This window comes from Aquarana catesbeiana, linkage group LG02 (genome assembly GCF_042186555.1).
Source record: "Aquarana catesbeiana isolate 2022-GZ linkage group LG02, ASM4218655v1, whole genome shotgun sequence".
In the NCBI taxonomy this organism is placed as follows: domain Eukaryota; kingdom Metazoa; phylum Chordata; class Amphibia; order Anura; family Ranidae; genus Aquarana; species Aquarana catesbeiana.
In genome coordinates, this window is record NC_133325.1 from 104,643,485 (window position 1) to 104,667,485 (window position 24,001).

A 24,001-nucleotide genomic window follows, 5' to 3' on the forward strand; every position below is an offset into this window, starting at 1 on the left:
TCGTCGGATCTCCACCCGGTATTAGTGATTGTAATGTGAGTACATATGATTTTTTAATAAAGAGTTGTACGCTTGCCATACAATATTATACCATTGTGGGCTTCCTTTTCTGATTTATCTGGGTGACCCCGGGACACTACTTGAAGGAATAGACGCCCGCATAGGAGATAGACCAGGATAGGACTACATCTCCACCATCCCCCACAGCTGGCTGTTTCCACGGTCTTCACAAGGATAGGTTGCCATGCCTTTAAGTGGCTAAATGCGAGTACCCCATTACCTTCAGGTAAGGGGCCACTGCCCACCAGTGTGTGCCGTGCTGCATGAAGATTTACCACTACTGTCACGTATACTTAGCACCAAGTGGATCACTCATACTTTGTGGACTTTGAATAATTGATCATTTTTTAAGTGGAGCACAATTTTTGTTGCATGCGTTTTTTGCATGCATATGAATGAACTTTATATCACTCAGCCATACTAAGATTGTCACTTTATGTTATGCACCAGTAGTACGATTCACTTTGTATATATACACCTGGGAGTGTGTTGAGCCACACCAGGTACATACCAGTCCAGTTAGAGCTACCAGATTTTTTATATATTTTTATATATTCTGTGTATTAGGATGTATTTAGAAGCACTAGTCACTTTTCACTTATTTTGTGTGTTTTACTGTTAGAACTAGTAGAGTATCTGCATATGGTCATAAGCTGCTAGAAGACAGATCAATACCACATGCCTTTATCACAGTGTCACATTTAGGTATTGGTTTATTGTTATATATTATTATAATTTTTGATTATTTTATATATTTTCATGTCTGGAGATACCCACTATCACTGAGGTAGTACACTTATAACCATTGTTTAATAGCGCAGCACCACATGGTGTAGGCTGCTTTTCCTTGTTTCACTTCGATTTGGGCTTCTCCTCCTTTTTTCCCTTACCCCGCTTTACGATAGCGCAGGAATAACCTATAACCTTTTAGTAATACCACGTTGCCCCCTTTGTCACTTGTCTTTATGACGATGTCCTGTCTCTTTCTTAAGTCTCTCAGGGCAGTTCTCTCTTCTACTGTTAGATTGTCAGGGGATTTTTTTGTCCAGTCTACCTTTCCCAAATCTGTCTGCACCATATCCAGGAACAGATACAACCATCTGTTCTTGGACAGTGGAGGCATCTTTTGTGACGTTATCCTTAAGTTGGTTTGTCTCCTTATTGGAATAGATGTCTCAGGAGTCCCTTCATTCTCGTCCAGTAGTGAAGTCAATATGTCTAATGCTTTCTGGTCGTCGGCATCCAGAGATAAAGCTGGTGCCACGGAGTTGTCAGTGCGATCATATAATGATCGTAGGAAGACTTTCCTCAGAAATAATGTAATGTCCTTAAAGACTGTGAACTCATCCATATTGTCTACCGGGGAAAAGGTCATACCCTTTTGCAATAAACTGATGTGATTAGGGGTAAGTTCCAAGTCTGATAAGTTAACCACCTTCATGTCGGAAGCCCTCGGTATTGTCAGCATGTGGGCTTTGTCACTGTCTCTTTTGGCTCCTGGTAAAGGTTCGCTCTCGAGCTGTCTTGGTTTGCTTTGTGTTGGTGGGGCCTACTTTGGTTTTTTGGGGGGGTTGTTGATCTACAGTTGGCTCCACCCCCTCCTGACCTAAAAAAGTCACTGATCTGATGGTTTCGTCCTCTGACCCACTATGGGATTTACTGCGTCGTGATCTAGATGGTTGGCGGCATGTCCGTCGCTGTGATTTACTGCGTCCGCGGCGTATAGTTAAGTCAAAGACTTCGTCCTTCTCAAAGTCTGCGAGGTCCTGCCGGAATTTACCTGTTTAGTTATTTTTAAATTGAGTTGTGTCTTTTCTATTTCCTTTTTAAGTATGTCGTTTTGTTCAGTAAACTCGTCACAGTCACAGTGTCTAGACTTTGGGCACTTTCCTGTATTTGTTCCTGTATTTTAATTAACTGTTTTCTTTCCTCCTCCACTATTAATCGCATAACTGCCAATCCATGGTTTATACAGAGTTCCTTCCATTTAGGGAGGAAACTATCTGTGTGTAAGTGTTCTGCTGGGATCGTCTTATCCCTTAGTCCTCTTGGGACTATCCTATGTGCTATATATGTTTCCAGAGATGACACATCCCACTTCCGATTCAAGTGTTTAATTAATAACTTTTTGTGTTCTTTAAATTTATTTTTAATTTCATCCTCCAAACAAATGGATTGGGGTGTGTCAGTCTGGAAAGCCGTCTTAATCTCCTGATCTATATCATCACCCAACATGAAAGCCATGTCCCTATCTATTTGGCCTACACTGTGGGTTTATTTGAGCCCTGCTCTTGTTTTAGGGGTGATCTCGCTGAAAGCGACCTTAGTGGTCACGAACATCAAATCACAACAGGGTGTAAGGGAGGGAGAGGGGGAATGGGGATGTGCGAGTTATCACCTGTACCTGGTCAAAAAGTGGGATTACCGGTACTGTACCCTGTTCCAAATGGGGTACTGTTGCTGTAACCTTAAGCAAGGATAGTGACAAGGTCACAAAAGATGCCTCCACTGTCCAAGAACAGATGGTTCAATCTGTTCCTGGATATGGTGCAGACAGATTTGGAAAAGGTAGACTGGACAACAAAATCCCCTGACAATCTAACAGTAGGAGAAAGGACTGCCCTGAGAGACTTAAGAAAGAGACAGGACATCGTCATAAAGAAAAGTGACAAAGAGGACAACGTGGTATTACTAAATCAACAAGACTACGAAAAAGAAGCGAAACGCTTACTTAATGATCAGAGCTACGAGAAATTGAACAATAATCCTTTCCCAGCGTTGGTCATCGAACTAAATGGGAAACTGGTAAATGCAAAAAATGAGGGACTGTTGATGAACCGAGAATACCAATATCTCCTCGTGCGGGAGTTCAATATACCGACCTTCTACATTATCCCTAAGATCCACAAAAACCTAAAAAATCCACTGGGCAAACCGATTGTTTCGGCCTGCCAGGGTCCCCTTGAGAGGGTCGGTCGGTATTTGGACTCCCTTCTACAGGATATAGTCAAAAACTTGAAATCTTAGACACAAGACATGTGTTGGCCAAAATTACTGAATTTAACATCTGTAGACAACCGGAGGGGGCTCTACTGGTTAGCATTGACGTTGAGTCACTCTACACCTCAATACCACACACCTTTGGTATACATGCAGTTGAACGCTTCCTGGAACTAACTTATCCAGAGTCTGAACCTCAAAACGAATTTTTGGTTGAACTGCTGGATTTTACCCTGTCCAACAATTTCTTTCAGTTTCTGAACTCATATTACCATCAAATATGTGGTACCTCCATGGGAGCTGCGTGGGCACCGGCCTACGCATGTCTCCACTTGGGACTCTGGGAGGAGGAGGAGGTCTACCCATCGCCGATGTACCGTGACCACGTATTAACGTGGTTGCGGTACATAGATGATGTGCTGATGCTGTGGAAGGGTGCCCCCGATGATTTACATCAATTTATGCGAGACCTCAACATGAATGAACAAAACATATGTTTGACATATAACTTTGACCTAAAGAAACTGTTCTTTCTGGATTTGGAGATCACACTGGATGATGGTAGGATTGGAACCTGCAGTTTCCGAAAGGAAACAGCGGCCAATACCTTGCTGCACGCAACTAGCCACCACCCACACTGGCAAAAAAATGCGATTCCAGTAGGACAGTTCCTGCGAATCAAAAGAAACTGCACGGAAGTTGCTGACTATAGACGTGAAAGTAAGGACTTGTATGCGAGGTTCCGCGAACGCGGGTACTCACACAGACAGCTCAGAAGGGCAAAAAAAAAGGGCTGCCATGAGAGACCAAGAAAGCCTCCTATATACCAAACCAATTACAGCTGAATCAATTAGAGAAACAAGTGATCCTGTGCAGGTCATTACAGCTTTCGGGTCCCAGTGGGACAATGTTCGCTCTATACTTGAGAAACATTGGGGGATTTTGACCAATGCCCCTGAACTTAATAAAATAGTCAGCCCCTCCCCAAATCTTGTTGTACACAGAGCTTGCAGTTTGGGGGACATGTTGATTAAATCCGAATTTGTTAAGGAACCAAGCCCTACCTGGCTGCCGGAATACCCCTGCTCCCAGGGAATGTTCCCTTGCAATAGATGTCAGGTATGCCCTTTTGTTCACAGAACCTCTATTTTCACTGATGCTCTGGGTACGAAAACTTTTGGGTTCTGGGATCTCATAAACTGTTCAACATCACGAGTGATTTATGTAATCACCTGTCCCTGCCCTAAGATTTATGTAGGGAAAACTAAGAGGTCACTAAAGACACATATAGGAGAGCATCTACATGAAATTACTGCAAAGAGAAAGATCCCAGAGAAACCTTTGGCCAAACATTTCTCTTTGTGCCATGGAGGAAGCACTATTGGACTTACTGTAAAGGGGATTTATGCCCTAAAACTACCCCCCAGACGAGGTGATTATGACCGCATACTCCTCCAAAAAGAGAAGTGGTGGGTATACAAATTGAGGTCCCTAATACCCGTGGGGTTGAACACCGAATTAAACCTACAGGTATTTTTGGAGATTGCAGCAGATACTCTTGATTCAACTTTTTTACCTGATGGACATTAGACTGTCAGCAGTAATTGTCTCTGATTACCATCCTAATTCAGGTATGAACCTTGTGTGTCCTTCACCCAACTGACACCTTAATAGGGTCAGTTTATATATACCTATGGATCCTTTTTAATTACATGCTCTCTTTGGCCTCTCTCTATGTGCAATCTTTTTCCCCTAACGCTGACATTGTTCGCTACAGGGTGGATCAGGCGTACCTTGTGACGGTGCCCTTGCGGCTCTGCGTGTTATCTTTTGGCGTCCCTTCTGTCACCCGTGGACCCCTACAACCAGCACGTTGACATATTTTTCTCTGCTTGTCTTTTCCCTATGACATGAGCTTTATTTTGTAAGTATTATGATTAATATTTTTTTGATGATTTTCTGTGATACAAACGATGGCTATAAAATAGACCATTTATATGGTTCTGTTTCTTTGCTATGTTACTCATTGATGTTCACATCTATGTTCTAGAGACAAGAAATATTTATCCTCCACCCATCTGTATGTAAAACAATATCCCTGAAGAAGGAATATACCAATGTGACTACGGTCCTCTCCGAAACATGTTGGGAAATATGCATCAGCCACCTACCCCCACCAGATCTACCTCATATAGGTGATGGTTCGGGGTTGCTGGCATTGGGTGATGATATTCATGTATGCTCTATATGTCTTTATCATTATTATTTTCCAAACCTATACTTAATATTGATTGTATACGTCTGTCTTGTCTTTTAGACATTTTTATTCCATTTTTGTATATCAATAAAGTTGGCACTGTTGTTGCCTTTTATGGTTAATACTTTCTCTATTTTGTCTCTGCCTATAAAATCCAAAGGGGCGTCCCCTAAATGCACTTTGTTGCAGATAATTTTCTCTAAATATTTTTGGAGATTTGATAGGCCCTTTGAAATTCAACCCCTAGACATTTACCTTTTAGGTATCAAGTGCTCTACCCAGTCTCTTGGCTTTATGGATAGGAGACATGTAAAACATGCCCTTGCTTAATCTCATAGCACCTACCATGCTGTAGTTCATTAGCCATGATTCAGGGTATGCACTTATTGTGAAGTGTCTATAATAAAATTGTCTATGTGTCAGTTCTACGTCCCCTATTTGATAAGAAAAGTACATAACCTGTACATGTTTAGTGACTGCAATCCTTCATGGGCACCCGCTGTATCCCCATTGGATCCATTGGGGTACAGTCGTTGCCCTACTGTCTCTGCATGCTACTTAAAACCTTTCTCTAGTTCCCTCTATTGAATTTCTTGCTCTCTATCCCCTCACGTCTTTTCACTCACAGATACCCCTAGAAATGAAATGAAAAATAGCACAATTGGCCCATGTGGTTACACTGTACTTATGTTGTTGATTGCCAACTATCACCAATGATTATGTGAACAATACCCATCAAGTGGTTAAGCGGACAGCTGACTCCTTTACAAACAGGATTTTGCCCCTTCTACCTATTAAAACCTCATTGGTGGCCACCACCGGCAAGTCTACTATAAGGGTGTGTGGTGGCCTAACCAAATGAACGTCCGAGAAGAAGCTACATCATTTGTCAAGGCGAAACCCGTTGACGTCACTACGCTGCCTGTCCGTGAGCATTGGAGGCTCTGAGGAGCGTGTATGTGAGTAGGCGAGGACCGGAGCTCTGAATAGCCGTGCGGATAGGCACTCCGAATGAGACCATACTGCGGGACTCAAACTGGTATCAGCTGACACACTAAGGAGATGACATGAGACACTGTTCTCACTCCCAACACGGCAAATCAGCACACGAGTGTTAACAAGTCACAGAGCTTGAGATCATTGCACCAACCAACGGGATGCAACTCGTGCATGGACTGGTAACGTACTGACACAATTACTACTATATGCCAGTGTTCCACTTACTGAGAATTAACATCAGGTCACCCGATACATTTGAATCCTGCATTGAAGTTCTAAACGGCTGTCTAGTTAAAGGACATTTAACCCCTAATCTACTGCCTGGAAACAGGACTGACCCCATGGCTTATTATTTCAGCACATATTAAGCCATCAGCAGATAGCTATCCCCTGAAGGAGAATCTCCCAATACATATATTGCGTGTGGCACAGAACTGCTCTGTACTTCCCCAAAGGGTCAAGAGTGGAATCCACTACTACCAGTTACTGCTTCAATGAGCTCATTTTCAACATGACATTAATGCCAAACTTTGGGGCCTATTAATTAGATCGGCACCAGCACTTTTCCTCTATTTCCTCTCCACTCCTTCATGGCCTCAGCCCTTACCTGACCCCTCCAAATTTTCAATCAAGCCCAAAATCAGCATTTCTATCTAGACACTGACCGCCTCTGTGCCCATTCGGCTTAGGGTCACAAAAGGACTGAGGCATTAGCCCGGATTAGGCAAGCTTAACTTTTTGTTTCATGTGTGTCTTGTTTGTCAGTCAATGTTCGCGATAGTTTGATCAATCTGCAATACATTTTTGCACTGCCAGTTATATACAGTATATGTGTACTTCATGTTTTATAATTGAATAAATTGTAATGCTTCTATCATATCAGCATCCGAGATTACTCTGTTGCTAAAAGTAACCCCTTTTAGGGCCCGTCCTTAACGGGCTGATTTACCCTACCCTTTCCCCCCTTCTTCCCTTTGTGGTTCCTAGTTTTAAAAGAAACCTGTCATAAAATAGGCTCCTCTTTCCAGCCTTCTGAAAATGCTGGGTGCATACAGGAAGATGGTACTATAATCTTGCTTCTTCTAATTATTAGCAGGACTTATTTATAAAAACATGAAGGGAAAGAGCCATTACAAATAACCAGTAGCCGGTTTTCATTTAATTGTTTTTATTACTCATATATACAACAACCTCATATTCTACAGAGTTCTAAACAAACAGAGCCAATGCAATGGTATTGCTGTAATACAAGCACAAACTCCTTGGCCAGTTTTATTTGAAAAACGAAACAACTCTGGAAGCGCTGCCAAAAAAAAAAAAAAAAAAGGCAAGCAGTGGGCAAATGATTAGTCACCAGTATTGCCTGTGGCCCCCCTGCAGCTGATCTTTCCCCATTACTGACTTAGCATGCCTTGTTCTGCCATTTTGGTAGAGGAAGGATGTTGCTGCTTCATGCCTCCAGCATGGACAAGATTGAGTAGTGAGAAAGGGCCAGTTCACACTGGTGTGATGCCAGTAATGCGGTGCTAATCACATGCGATGTCTGTGCAATGCGAATTTAGCCATACAAACTATATGGCTGAATTTGCATCACATTCAAACCAAAATCATGCAGGACCCTTTTTTTGTCTGCACCAGAATATGATCGCATGTATGAACACCCCTGTGATCTGATTCCTGTCCGAACTCACAGTTTGCACTGTGATCTGTGATCTGCAAATCGATTTGGGGGTGTATTGACACCCGCAGTGGTGCACAGTGTGAAGCACCGGCGATTCCGGTGCGATGTGGGAATCCACACTGAATTTACAGGATTTCCCGCATCGCATCAGTGTGAACCGAGCCTAACTGTCAAAGGCTGCAGTACCTTAGATCTCACACTGCTCTAGAACATAGGAAATCTTTACCTTCTGGGTTCTGAGGCATATTGGAATTGGGGGAAACCTACACAGACATACTTGAGAGTTTAGGAGCTCAAGGGCTACTGGTTTAAGTTTTTTATTCTTTTTTGCTTTTTAGTAACGAAGCAGTAAACATCCCATGTCAACTGACACAGTGGTCTGGATTCAAAAATGGTAGGATTTGTAGGCTAAAAGGCCACAGCCCTTTTATTAACATAACCAACTACTTCTGTTAAATTTTACTGGTTTACAATGGTTTACAATAAAATACTACAGAATGTGTCTCGTCTAATCGGAGCACTGCTTAACTAGGCTGTTTTTTTATCTGTTTGTTCAGTTCACTGATAATGTCATCTACAAATGAACAAGCTCTAAAGAAAATAAAAAGTTTTAAATGAATGGCTTCTGGCAAACTGTCAAGTGATATTAACTCTGCCATTCAACACACTGTCAGTTTATGGCGCTCCAGGAGGACACTATAATGCCCCCCACTTGATTAAAAGATTATGTAATTCAACTTTGACCTTTCAAATAAAAAATCTGCACTTTATATGGCTGCTAACATTTTTTTATGCTGAGTATGCAATGGGTGTGCAGAAAATAAATTGGTTATGCATTTTCCAGCAAAATGTTGCACTGTAATATGACAAGGGCTGTGTAGACCACTATAGAATAAAGCTTTTAAAATAGAACTTGCACCTAAAAAGCAAGTTGCATAATCACCTGAAAATAAATGTAAAACACCTGCAAGAGAAAAAAAAATATAGTATATACACCTTTCCCTGGCTTCTGCCAGCAACGTCTAAGCTAGAGTGGGATGGAAATGATCCTCCTTCCAATGAGATTTGGGGGATAGAGAATACTCCAGATCTTGCAGAGAAGATTCTCCCAGCACTGTGCTGCAACATCTTCTCCCAAAATTTTCAGTACTCAGCATTCCCAGGGACCTTGTCAGCTGCATGATGACATGACCCTTGCACCATAGAAGTTTAAAGTAAGACGAGTATAAAACCTTTTCATTTTCAAGTTTTTCGGCAAGGTGATGCAAAGTCTGCTTTTTGTTACTGATGATGGTTTGTCAAGTCAAGTATTATTTACTTATTGTCAAAGGAGATCGGTTAGCTGTAAAAATTTGAGTCACTCCCTCACCGTTTTCCAAAAACAATTTGCTTTAAAGAAGTAATAAATAAAAGTAGAGGACTAGCTACATAGCGTAGTGACCAAAATGGGAGGAGCAACTGTTTAGTGTTCAACTTCCTATAACTAATGTCTGCTGTGTCCCCCAAATGAACAAAGAGAAAACATGAAGGTGTATCAGATGTTATATCTATTTGAATGCAGAGAACATACAAAAATAATGATATTTTAATGTATAAAGATAACAGAGAACATCAAGACATTCAGATGGTCTTCTGCTTTATACAAATAATTAAACTCCAAGGTGACAACGTATCCTTTTACTTTACCATTTACCGGGCTTAGCTTGAGTATTGAAATCATGTGCTGGAAGCTTCTTGTTTGCAGCAATAGCTTTGGTTTTATGGAGGATTACAGAACATGTCTTACAGCATGAGAAACATGAAACAGGAACTAACCACAAACAAGTGCACTGAACTTAGATAGACGCCCGGTACATCCTGTCATATCATAGAATACACACTATAATACTACAGCGCCACCTGCTGCATAGATAAGTATAATGCTTACAGTGTATATTTCACAGTTTACATTACATGCTCTTGTCCTTCTCAACAGCATATGCTTTGTCAAATTACATTCAGCTTCCTCTGGATATAACTATGACATTCCTTCAACAAAGGCTTGGTAAGTGCATCGACAGTCATCTCCTCTGATGGGCAGTATTGAATGTCAATAACACCTTGCTCTTCGATTTCAAAATTTTCTTTCAGCTTGTGAACTGATTGTAATCCCGTTCTTGTTCAAAACAAGTTATAATGTCATCAACATAGATATGGATGTATATCTATTAGGCTTCTTGATTCCTGGAGTAGAGACAGGGGTCTGCTTTACTTCTTGAGAATCCCTCTCTGGTAAGTACTTCATTCACTTTCTCATTCCACATCCTTGCAGATTGCTTAAGACCGTAGATGCTCTTATGAAGTTTACATACAAGGTTGTCTCCTTGCTCACACCCTGGTGGTTGCTCCATGTAGAGATCTTCCTTAATGTCTCCGTATAGGAAAGCAGTTTTAACGTCTAGGTGTTTCACTTTCAGGCCCTTCCCGGCTGCAATGCTAAGAAGCACTCTGATGGTGGAGTGTTTTACGATGGGAGTGAAAGTTTCATCGTAATCTTCACCAAATTTCTGGGAGTAACTCTTGGCAACTAGTCTGGCTTTGTATTTGTGGATTTTCCCTTCTGCATCTGACTTTACTTTGAAAGTCCACTTACTTCCTATAGTACTACAGTTAGGAGGGAGCTCTGTGAGTGTCTAGGTCTTATTTTCTTGAAGTGACTTTAATTCTTCTTCTGTTGCTTTTCTCCATTTATTGGCTTCTCATTTTGGCAGTTTTTCTTTGTCTTCCCAGGATGTTGGTTCAAGTATGCTGTGTATTTTGACAGTGTATGACAGCCTGCGGAGTGGCATCCCCTTTGTAGTCCGAGTGGATCATTTGCTTTCAGGCAGTTCAGCAGGATCTGGTGGGAACTTGATTTAGGCATTGTGAGTTCCACCTCTTGTACCGACTTCAGCGCAGGTTCGCTTTGGTCGACCTTTCCTTCTGGATTGCTTGGCATATTGACTTCACAGCTTTCAGGGATCTGTGTTTCTGGTGATGGACTCTCATCAAAATAAACATTACGGCTTATTGTCACTTTGTCAGTCTTTGGGTGTAGGATTCTGTAACCCCTAGATTGCTTGCTGTTGCCTACTAGAATGCCCTCTATGGCTCTGTTCTCCAGCTTGGATCACTTTTCAGGCATATGCTTTACATCTGAACACTCTGATGTGTCCAATGCTAGGCTTTAATCCATGCCACATTTCAATTGAGTACTTTTAATAGGTCTTAAGGGTAGTCTGTTCTGTAGGTAGGTTGCAGTCATGACTGCTTCTCCCCAGTACTTGTGAGGTCCTGTATAGCTTCTGGACTTCTGTGCACCAGCCGCAGGTTTGTTGTGTATGTCATTAGAGACTATGTTGGTTTGCTGGTGTGTGGTGATGAGCCTGTATAGGTGATCATCCAGTTTTCCTTTTGCAAGGAATCACTTAATTTTGTTAACCGTGTATTCATCACCCTGGGACTTAACTGTGAGACCGTTGTTTGCAAGACTTTTCACTAATAGTAGGCTGCCCTCTAGTTCTGAAACAGACAGCACTTTCTTTACAAGGAGGCTTGCCTTGTGGTGTAATGCAGTTCAGGAAGCCCTGGCCTTTACCTTCTGCAGAGATGCTTTTCCCGTTTGCTAGAAATACTTTGTCTTTTGCAGTGCAATCAATGTTTGTGAAGAAGGTCTCATCGCTAGTCATGTGGCGTGTTGCACCTGAGTCTATGTACCAGCCATGTGGCTTGTCGCTCTGTGTCACTTTAAGGGTGCCACTCCATGATGTGTCTACAGTTTCCTTTGTGGCTGCTTTGACTCTTTCTTTTGTGGATAGCTCTAGCTTTAGCTGCTCAGCTTTCCAGATAGAACAGTCCTTTTTTAAGTGACCAGTCCTTTTACAGCAAAAACAGGCTCTGATTTCTTTGTTGTGCTTTGTGCCTTTGTACATCTTTAGAGCTTTGTCATCATGGTGCATATTTTCTTTCCTTCTGTCATATTCATCCATTAATTTCCCTTTGATGAATTCCAGTGTCAGCTCCTGCTAGGGTCTGGTTTCTAAATAAGAGCATTATACAGCGGGGACGGAAAGTATTCAGACCCCCTTAAATTTTTCACTCTTTGTTATATTGCAGCCATTTTCTAAAATCATTTAAGTTAATTTTTTCCCTCATTAATGTACACACAGCACCCCATATTGACAAAAAAAACCCCACAGAATTGTTGACATTTTTGCAGATTTATTAAAAAAGAAAAACTGAAATATCACATGGTCCTAAGTATTCAGGCCCTTTGCTCAGTATTTAGTAGAAGCACCCTTTTGATCTAATACAGCCATGAGTCTTTTTGGGAAAGATGCAACAAGTTTTTCACACCTGGATTTGGGGATCCTCTGCCATTCCTTCTTGCTGATCCTCTCCAGTTCTGTCAGGTTCAATGGTAAACATTGGTGGACAGCCATTTTTAGGTCTCTCCAGAGATGCTCAATTGGGTTTAAGCCAGGGCTCCAGCTGGGCCATTTAAGAACAGTCACTGAGTTCTTGTGAAGCCACTCCTTCATTATTTTAGCTGTGTGCTTAAGGTCATTGTCTTGTTTGAAGGTAGACCTTCGGCCCAGTCTGAGGTCCTGAGCACTCTGGAGAAGGTTTTCGTCCAGGATATCCCTGTTCTTTGCTGCATTCATCTTTCCATCGATTGCAAACAGTCGTCCTGTCCCTGTAGCTGAAAAACACCCCCAGAGCATGATGCTGCCACCACCATTCACTGTTGGGACTGTATTGGACAGGTGATGAGCAGTGCCTGGTTTTCTCCACACATACCGCTTAGAATTAAGGCCAAAAAGTTCTATCAGACCAGAGAATTTTATTTCTCACCATCTTATAGTCCTTCGGGTGTTTTGCGGGCTTTCATGTGTCTAGCACTGAGGAGAGGCTTCCGTCGGGCCACTCTACCATAAAGCCCCGACTGGTGGAGGGCTGCAGTGATGGTTGACTTTCTACAACTTTCTCCCATCTCCCAACTGCATCTCTGGAGGTCAGCCACAGTGATCTTTGGGTTCTTCTTTACCTCTTTTACCGAGGCTCTTCTCCCCCGATAATGAAGGTGTAGAACCATCTCAAGGATGATCAGAAGAAATGGACAGCACCTGAGTTAAATATATGAGTGTCACAGCAAAGAATCTGAATACTTAGGACCATGTGATATTTCAGTTTTTCTTTTTTAATAAATCTGCAAAAATGTCAACAATTCTGTGTTTTTCTGTCAATATGGGGTGCTGTGTGTACATTAATGAGGAAAAAAAATGAACTTAAATGATTTTAGCAAATGGGTGCAATATAACAAAGAGTGAAAAATTTAAGGGGGTCTGAATACTTTCCGTCCCCACTGTATGTCTCTGGAAGGTTGCAGAGTAGCAGGGCAACAACATGGTTATCCCTGATGTCCTCTCCAATGGCGTGCAGCTGCTCTATGATCTCTAGCTTAGCTTTCACATGGTTACACATTTGCTGGCCTTCTTCTTGTCTCATCTTGTACAACTTTCTTAGCAAAAACAGTTTGCTATTAAGGCTTGAATGCTCATTCAGGTTTTGTAATGAAGTCCACATACCTTTGGCCATTTTCTCCGTTCTTATGTGGATAAGCTGTTCATCTTCCACTAGTAAGCTTAAAGTTGCTTTTACCTGCCTATCCTTCCTATCCCATTCGCCCGTCTCTCCATTTATTGGTGTGTCTGTATTCAGCAACTGCCACAAGTCATCCCTACTAAAAAGCATTTCTAGCTTGAACTTCCACAGCTGGTAATTGGCATTGTTCAGCTTTGCAATTGCAAACTTCACATCTGAACTGCTTCCATCTTTCAGTAGCTTGTATACAGTAGTCACTGATTTGCAGAATTCTTTGCTCCAGTGCCTGCTGGGGTATCCTCTCCAATGCCTGGACCCATAACCTGTTAGCTGAGTATTGAAATCATGCGCTGGAAGCTACTTGTTTACAGCAAACGGCTTTACTTTTATGGAGGATAGAAAACACAATAAGGATGGTACTGCATAGATAAGTATAAGTATACATGCCACAGCATCACAAAGCAGGAAACTGACGCGTTTCACACTGTAGTCAGTGCTTAATCATATTAAGCACTGACTACAGTGTGAAACACGTCAGCTTTCCTGCTTTGTAATGCCGTGGCATGTGTTTTTATGATCATATTTAAATAAAGATCGAAGATTTCTTTTGAGTGCGGCTGTCCGGGATTTTTTGTTTACCTCTTAATTACCAGCATTGCCTGCACCTGTTACTTCCAGCATGGAGAAAATGTTTGTTCCTCACAGACCTCTTTCAGAGAGGTGATCTCTCTCTCTCTCACTTTACATTTCATGCTGTTGTCCTTCCAACAACTGGACCATTTTTCCTTACAATATACTGTATGCATTAAATAATCTTTTATTATATGGCCTGACAGAAACTGACACACTAGCTACCTAAGGACGTTTGGCAATCACCTTTGTGGCCTATATTAGTACAATGTCATATTTACATGACATATGATATATATACTTGTACATTAAAAAATGTACACGTAGCAGGCATAAAGGATCAGCAGCTATATAATTGTAGACAAGGGTGTCAACTTGAGCAGTGTACAGGAAATAGTTCCAAAGCTTTTAGCAAGTTTAGTGCAGGTGTCTGCGTCTAGGGCTGATCATTTACAGGTAATCGATTCATGGGCGAACACATGTGAGTAGCTGCAAATAGCTGTGGGAGGTATCAGCCTCCAAATATTTTTAATGGGCTTCCACCTGCAGCTAATAACAGGGAACTCCTCATGGGTCTTCTGCATCTAGTTACAGATAACCCTATTCGCAAGACTTAAAATAATCTTTATTTACAGTCTTGGATGGTAAATGCAAATTATACTGAGAGTTCTGGCTTAAACTTTAACTGCCTGTGGTCCTTAAGCACCTGGACATCAAGTGGTTATAACAAGCTCATTGATGTAACCATGAGTGTGGTAGCATTTTTTTCAGCCAGCAATGAGCTTTTCAGCAGAGCCACCCAATCACTTTTATAGTAGGGAGAAGGGCCACCATTCACGGTGGTTCCTGAGGTCTCATTCCTTTGAGGGCTTGGGACAGCAGTAAACAGCCCCCTGTCCAGCTACAGTAGTAGGAGAGACATTAGGGGTCTAATAGACCCCTGATGATGTCTCCCATAATGAGTAACTGTCACCTACCCAAGCTATTATATAGTAGGCTTGTTAGCCCAGTGATGATAGTGATAAAGTTAAATGAAAAGACTAAATAGAAAATGTGAAAAAATTGTGAAAAAACGTGTCAAATGATCAACCTCCTGTGGAACTCTGGGTCCAGGAACAAAAAAACGTGCAGCCCTGGGCTGGCCAGGCCCCAGTGTGCACTAGTGATGACATCATAAGAAGATGGCCCCGGCCCGGGTAAGAGAAGCCAGTGGTTTGTAGCAGGTCCAGTGCCTGGGTGCCAGCCAGCCACAGAGCATGTGGGAGCCAGCCAGCCACAGAGGATGTGGGAGCCAGCCACAGCTACAGGACCCATAGTTAAGGTAAGAGGAACATTGCACAGTGCCAATTTTATTTCAGCTTTGTGAGAGGCTGGGGCAGGGGTGAGAGTCATGGCACAGGGAGGGAGTCCTGTGAGGACCAGAGTGAATGAAGGTGTTCACTGTACACTCTGTTAGAAAGAGGCCCCCTCCAGGTCCCATTATACACTGTTGTAGTCCCTCATGGGGCCTGAAGGGGGCTCTTTTTAACAGAGAATATCTAATGGACACTGAAACGGGCACCTCTGTTAGAGAGACCCCCCTCCAGGTCCCATTAATCTCTGTAGTCTCTAATCGGGCCTGGAGGGGACACTTTCTAACAGACTCTCTAAAAGACACAGAGAGGGCCTCTGTTAGAGAGAGACCCCCCTCCAGGTCCCATTATACTCCTTTGTAGTCTTTGATGGGACCTGGAGGGGGGTCTCTCTCTAAAAGAGACTTTCTAATGGCCTCTCTAAGGGCCTCTGTTAGAGGGAGACCCCCCTCCAGGTCCTATTAGAGTTGCCTGCTTAACTTCCTGTATTTTGTTTATGGTTGAATGTGAAGAGATTTTGTTTTTAAACAGTGTTTAAAAAAAAAAAAGGCCAGAAGTTGTACTTTGTGCAAAATGTAGGGATGGGGCCAGGAGCAGGGCCTGACAGGAAGCCCTTGCCTTATTTTTGGTGCGGGGACTGAGTGTTGTTAGTCCACTCCTCTGCATTTGCAATACCTAGCCAATCCCTGTGGAAGCTGGAAATCATTGCAATAGACACCACTATTAGAGAGATTGCCTCTAGCTTCCAGGTCCTGTGACAAGCAGCTGCCTTGCTACTCAGTTTACAAGGGGTCGCTTACTTGGTATGGGTGCCTTTTAGGCCCCTTTCACACTGGGGCGGTAGGGGGCGTCGGCGGTAAAACAGCGCTATTTTTAGCGCTGTTTTACCGCGGTATTCGGCCGCTAGTGGTGCGGTTTTAACCCCCCGCTGGCGGCCGAAAAAGGGTTAAAACCCCTCGTATAGCGCGGCTGGCAGGTGATTTTTTTCTTCTCCTGCCAGCGCACCACTTCAGTGTGAAAGCCCTCGGGCTTTCACACTGAACAAACAGAGGAGGCTGTTTAGGGGCGGTTTGCAGGCGCTATTTTTAGCGCAATAACGCCTGCAAACCGCCCCAGTGTAAAAGGGGCCTTAGATAAGACTTTGTTCTCCAATTAGACAAGGTAGAGATTGTGACACCACCGCCCTACCACTCCACCTCATCCAACCATACATTTTACATTAATTAAAAACATGTAAAGTGTTGTCTGAATGGTGCTCATGCACAGGACCCAGAAGCTAGTGGCAATTACTGTAGTAGCAGTGTCTGCTACAGTGATTTCCAGCTTCAACAGGGATTGGCCAGGTATGTCACATGCATATTTACATAGGTCCACATTGGGCCAATGTAACAATGCAAAAATATCAATACCTAAACTTCAGCTTCAATACATTTATTTAAATCCCCAAAATGGTGACAAAGGGTGCTTTGAAGGATTAAAAAAAACTGCCAGATGATACTTGAAAACTTTGGAAATATTTGCTGTATACACTAGTCTTAAACAAGTGAAAGCCCAAGTGTACAAGAACTTATAGAACAGTCACAGGAGGGACTATCTTCCAAGCCAAACTGTAGCTAAATTGTCCAAACTCCCTCCTTTCTTCTGACTTACCGTGGTGGAAAGAAATTGACCCACACCAACATATACACACACACAATGACATGTATCCTATGAAATAGCAGGCTTATTTATTCTTTCTTTTTTTGGCTTGTCAACCCACAATGCCATAATAACAGCTTGTTAGGACTAAGTGGGACCAGGCATGGCATTCATGGACATAATTTACCAAATGAGAGGTGGAACCTGATTCTGACATAAGAATTATATTACCCAAGTTCCAAAAAAGTTGAGGGGCTGTGTAAAATCTACATTAAAACAGAATGCAATCATTTGAAAAACGAATAAACCCATATTTTATTCACAATATAAATAGAAAATATATCAAATGCTTATACTGAAGAATTGTACCACTTTCAGAAAATAAATAGGGTAATTTTGAAATTGATGGCAGCAACACATCTTAAAAAATTGGGACAAGGCAACAAAAAATTGACAAACTATAGCCTCAAGTCTAAAAAAGTTGGGACAGGGCCATGTTTACCATGGTGTACCATCCCTTATTTCTACAGCACACTTTAAACCTCTGGGAACAAAGGAGACCAGTTGTTTAAGTTTTGGGAGAGGAATGTTGTCCTATTCTTGTCTGTGCATATGCTGTTCTAAAACCTGGATATATCTTTTAGCATTGATGGTGCTTTTCCAAGTGTACATTCTGCACATTTCATACCCATTAATAGACCCCCATACTGTCAGAGATGCAGGATTTTGAAGTGAGCACTAATAACAACCTGAAAGGTCCATCCCCTCCGGAGGACACAGCACCTATGGTTGCTAAAAATAATATTAAAATTTGATTAATCTGAGAACAGTTTTCCACTTTGCAACAGACCATTTTAACCGCTTGCCGACCAGATGAGCCAGGGATGGATGCAGAATGGATGAGCACAGATGGATAGAGCACGGATGAGCCAGGGATGGATGGAACATGGATGAGCATGGATGGCGCACAGATGAGCCAGGGATGGATGGAGCATGGATGAGCACGGATGAGCCACGGATGGCGCACAGATGAGCCAGGGATGGATGAGCATGGATGGAGCACAGATGAGCCAGGGATGGATGAGCATGGATGGAGCACAGATGAGCCAGGGATGGATGGAGAATGGATGAGCCAGGGATGGATGGAGCATGGATGAGCACGGTCCTTAAGTGGTTAAATGAGGTTTGGCCCAGAGAAGACGGTTGTGTTTCTGGATCATGGTCAGATATGAGTTCTTCTTTGCATGATAGAGCTTTAACCTTAATTTTTGGATGATACTGCGAACTGTGTTCACAGACAGTGATTTATGGAAGTGTTCCTGAGCCCATACAGCGATGTTCATTTTAGAATCATGCCTGTTTTTATACAGTTCTGTCTGAGGAGGACCTGAAGATCACGAGCATTCAATAATGTGTTTTGGCTTTGTCCCTTGCACACAGAGATTTCTCCAGATTCTTTTGATATTATGTACTGTAGATGATATATTTAAAGCCTTTGCAATTTTAAATTGAGGAACATTATTCTGAAATTGAACAGTATTTAGATGCAGCTCCCAAAGATTGGTGGACCTTTGCCCATCTATATTTCTGAGAAACGCTAACTCTCCAAGACAGTATTTCTCAACTCCAGTCCTCAAAGCGCCCCAACAGGTCATGTTTTCAGGATTTCCCTCAGAGGAAACAGCTGTGGTAATTACTAAGGCAATGAAACTGATCAAATCACCTGTGCAAAATAATGGACAGCCTGAAAACATGACCTGTTGGGGCACCTTGAGGACTGGAGTTGAGAAACACTGCTCTGAGATGCCCTTTTTATACCCAATCATGTTACTGACCTTTACCAATTATCCTAATTAAAGTAAAATGTTCTTCCAGCTCTTCCTTGTTAGTGCCACTTACTTTGCCAGCTTCTGTGCCCTGTCCCAACTTTTTTTCTTAAAATGGTACATTTTCTCAGTTTAACTACTTCAATACAGGGCACTTTTACCCCCTTCCTGCCCAGGCCATTATTCAGCGATGTTGCACTTTGAATGGCAATTGCGCAGCCATGCAACTCTGTACCCAAATACATTTTTAATCATTTTCTTCACACAAATAGAGCTTTCTTTTGGTGGTATTTAATCACCGCTGTGTTTTTTGTTTTTTTTTTAAATATGAAAATATACCAAAATTTGAAAAAAAAAAAGTTTCTTAGTTTCTGTCAGAAAATGTTGTAAATAAGTAATTTTTCTCTTGATAAGGCTGCACTGATGAGGAGGCACTAATAGGCGGCACTGATGGGCATTGAAAGGCAGCACTGATTGGCACAGAGTGGCATCACTAATGGGCACTGCTGTGGCTGCATTGTAATCAAGGCACTGATGATCAGTGCTCTGATTACCTTTTCATATCTTCCCTGTGAGAAGAAGCCGCTGATCGGCTCTCCTCGCCTCACACTCTGTCAGTGTGAGGCAAGGAGAGCCGATAAAAGGTGTTTCCCTGTTTACATGTGATCGGCTGATTGGGCACAGCCAATAACATGGGCAAAGAGCCGTGGTTCTTTGCCGAGATCAGGGTCAAGCCGTGCCCCACGACCACTGTGCGCAGAAAATTGCAGCTAAACTGGATGACATCATACGACGTTGTCCCAGAACGAGAGCCTCACCACTCTGCCATTATTTGACGGTGGGCGCGCAGCAAGCAGTTAAACATTTGATATGTTTTCTATTGTGAATAAAACATGGGTTTATGAGATTTGCAAATCATTGCATTCTGTTTTTATGTACATTTTGAACCGCGTTCCAACTTTTTTGGAATTGGCGTTGTACTCCATCATCTAATGTAAAATACCTTACATAGTTGGTAAGGTTGAATAAAGACACCCGTCAATCCAGTTCAACCTACGTGTCTGTGTGTGTGCGTGTTTATGTCAATACCATTTCCCATATCCCTGTATATTGCGTTTGCTAAGATGCCCATCTAAGACTTTTTTTAAAACTATCTACACTTCCCCCTGACACCATTGATTGTGGAAGGGAGTCCCACAACCTTACTGCTCTGACAGTATAGAACTCCCTACAAAGCTTAGAATTGAACAGCTTCTTCTCCAATTTCATTCTGTGGTTGTGTGCCTTCTTAAGCTGCTTGAAACTGAATAGTTTTTCCCTAAGCTGGAATCACCATTAAGGTAGTTGTATATCACTATCATATCTCCTCTCATGCACCTCTTTTCTGGGCAGAATAAGTTTAATGCTTACAGTTACAGTGCCTTGAAAAAGTATTCATACCCTTGACATTTTCCACATTTTGTCATGTTACAACCAAAACATAAATGTATATTATTGGGATTTTATGTGATAGACCAACACAAAGTGGCACATAATTATGAAGTGGAAGGGAAATGATAAATGTTTTTCAACATTTTTTACAAATAAATGTGTGAAAAGCGTGGCGTGCATTTGTATACTTTGTAGAACCACCTTTTGCTGCAATTCTTTTTGGGGATTTTTCTACCAGTTTTGCACATCTAGAGTGACATTTTTGCCCATTCTTCTTTGCAAAATAGCTCAAGCTCTGTCAGATTGGATGGACATCGTCTGTGAACAGCAATTTTCAAGTCTTGCCACAAATTCTCAATTGGATTTCAGTCTGGACTTTGACTGGGCCATTCTAACACATGAATATTCTTTGATCTAAACCATTCCATTTTAGCTCTGGCTGTATGTTTAGGGTCATTCTAGAAGGCGGACCTCCACCCCAGTCTCAAGGCTTTTGCAGACTCTAACAGGTTCTCTTCTAAGATTGCCCTGTAATTGGCTCCATCCATCTTCCTATTAACTCTGACCAGCTTCCCTGTTCCTGCTGAAGAAAAGTATCCCCACAACATGATGCTGCCACCAGCATGTTTCAGGTGGGGATGGTTTGTTCAGGGTGATGTGCAGTGTTAGTTTTCCACCACACATAGCGTTTTGCTTTTAGGCCAAAAAGTTAAATTTTGGTCGCATCTGACCAGAGCACCTTCTTCCACATGTTTACTTTGTCCCACACATGGCTTCTTGCAAACTGCAAATGGGGCTTCTTATGGCTTTGTTTCAACAATGGCTTTCTTCTTGCCTCTTTTCCATAAAGGCTAGATCTGTAGAGTACACGACTAATAGTTGTCTTGTGGACAGATTCTCCGATCTGAGCTGTGGATCTCTGCAGCTCCTCCAGAGTTACCATGGGCCTCTTGGCTGCTTCTCTGATTAATGGTCTCCTTGCCCGGCCTGTCAGTTTAGGTGGATTGCCATGTCTTGGTAGGTTTGCAGTTGTGCCATACTCTTCCCGTTTTCGGATGATGGATTGAGCAGTGCTCCGTGAGATGTTCAAAGTTTGGGATAATTTTTTTATAAACTAGCCCTGCTTTAAACATCTCCACAGCTTCATTCCTGACTGATCTGGTATGTTCCTTGGCTTGACATGATACTATTTGTTCACTAAGGTTTTCTAACAAACCTCTAAGGGCTTCACAGAACAGCTTTTTTTATGCTAAGAATAAATTACACAAAGGTGGACTCTATTTACTAGTTAGGTGACTTCTGAAGGCAATTGGTTCCACTAGATTTTAGTTAGGGGTATCAGAGTAAAGGGGGCTGAATACAAATGCACGCCACTGTTTTCACATATTTATTTGTAAAAAAATTGTTGAAAACCATTTATCATTTTTCTTCCACTGCACAATTATGTGCCACTTTGTGTTGGTCTATCACATAAAATCCCAATAAAATACATTTACGTTTTTGGTTGTAACATGACAAAATGTGAAAAATTTCAAGGGGTATGATAACTTTTTCAAGGCACAATATTCCTCATAACTGATGTCCTTCAGACCCCTTATTAGCTTTGCTGCCCTTCTCTGGACTTCAGCACATCCTTCCTAAACAGTGGTGACCAGAACTGGACAGCATACTCAAGATGTGGCTGAACCAGGGTTTTGTGAATTATAGTGTTAACCCTTTTAATGCATGCAAATATTCTGCTTGCTGCATCTTGGCATTGCCTTATATTGCTGAGCCTGTCAACTACTAGGACCCCCAGATCTTTTTCCATCCTGGATTCTCCCAAAGGTTCTTTCCCTAGCAAGTAATTTGCATTCATGTTTTTAGCCATGTAGTAGCCCATCCCTTTATTTTATTGAGGTTTTCTTGTAAAGTTTCTATATCCTGCTGTGAAATTATTGCCCTGCTTAGCATTGTATCATCAGCAGACACTGAGATATATATATCTATATCAGGTGTGTCCGACCCACATTCCAAGATGGCTATGAATGCGGCACAATACAAAATCGTGAACTTGCTTAAAGATTTTGATTTTTTAAAATTTTTTTAAAAATGTGTTTACACTTCGTGAACACAAAAATTTGACAGTATCTCTTTACTGGACTTTTAAAAGTTCTATCTTCCCAAAGAAAATGTCCCTCTTTTCACAATCACACCTTATTCATGTCATCAGTTTTTGGCAGCACCTATATTCGTCAGCAACTATTTTCAAGGATGAAGCACATGAAGGCCAAAATTAGATCCAAAATATCTGATGAGCACCCTGAGAATTCATTGAGATTTGCTAAAACATCAACTGAGCCAGATACTGATGCATTTGTTTATCAAATATCACACTAGTTTTATGTTGCCCTCTTTTACAATAAAACATATTACAAAAAAAATAAGTTTTATTACTCAGATAGATACATTATCTAGATCAGTGATTGCTAACTTTTTTCTGACTTTTTCTGCTCATCGGTTATCCTTATGGTTAGTGTATTTTATGTGTGGTCCAAGACAAGGAAGGTCAAAAAGTTGGATGCCCCTGCTCTATATAATTTATGAATAAATTAAACAGAATTGGTCCAAGAGCCTTGGGGCAGACCAACATTTATTAGCTGTAAAAATAACATAAAAATGCAAATAAATATAAAGAACGAGAAAAAGTTGGTTGTTTGCATATTTTATTTTTCTTTTTTTTTTCCTCAATTCTTTTTTTTTTTTTTTTTTTTTTAATTTCCAACTGAACACATCTGGCATATTTTACACTTTTGCAATAAAACATGGTTACAATAGCTTAAGGAATTGATATATCCAAAATATTTCACCATGATTTCAAGATGAAATGAATTTGTCTTCCAGGTGTTCAATATCCTCCAATTCTAAATCTACAACTCAAGATATTGCTTACAGACTGATGAATAACTTAATATTTACGCAGACTTTGCAAATGTCTCGGAATCCAATTTTTATCTTTTTTTTTTTCGCTTTTAAATACAAACAACAATGTAGAAGAAACTCAGTGGTAAAACTTACTAATACAAGGTGATGAACAAATAATTAATCACATCAATAAATAATGATATGTTTCTGGTGCAAAGTGCCAATACAAATCATTTTTTTATTTGACTTTTTTTTTCTCTTAAAATAAATGACTGCAAGTGTGTGTAAATTTTTGAGAAAATTACATTCCTGTTACATGCCTCATAGCCCTACTGACACAATATGTACATCTATGACAATACAGTCACTAAATATACAAAGAAAGAACAAGTGGATTGACCCCTGGATGTGTCATTTTAACAGTACACTGTGCAGGAAATCCTGACAGCCATCAATTTAGTAGCATAAAACACACAGTATCATCAGTGTCTTAGGCTAAGAATTTGGCTTTTTGGTGATGCCGTCTCTGCATCTTGGTAGACCAGCACCATTTTTTTGTTTGTTAACTACAGCCTAAGCAATTCAATTGAAAACAAAAAAA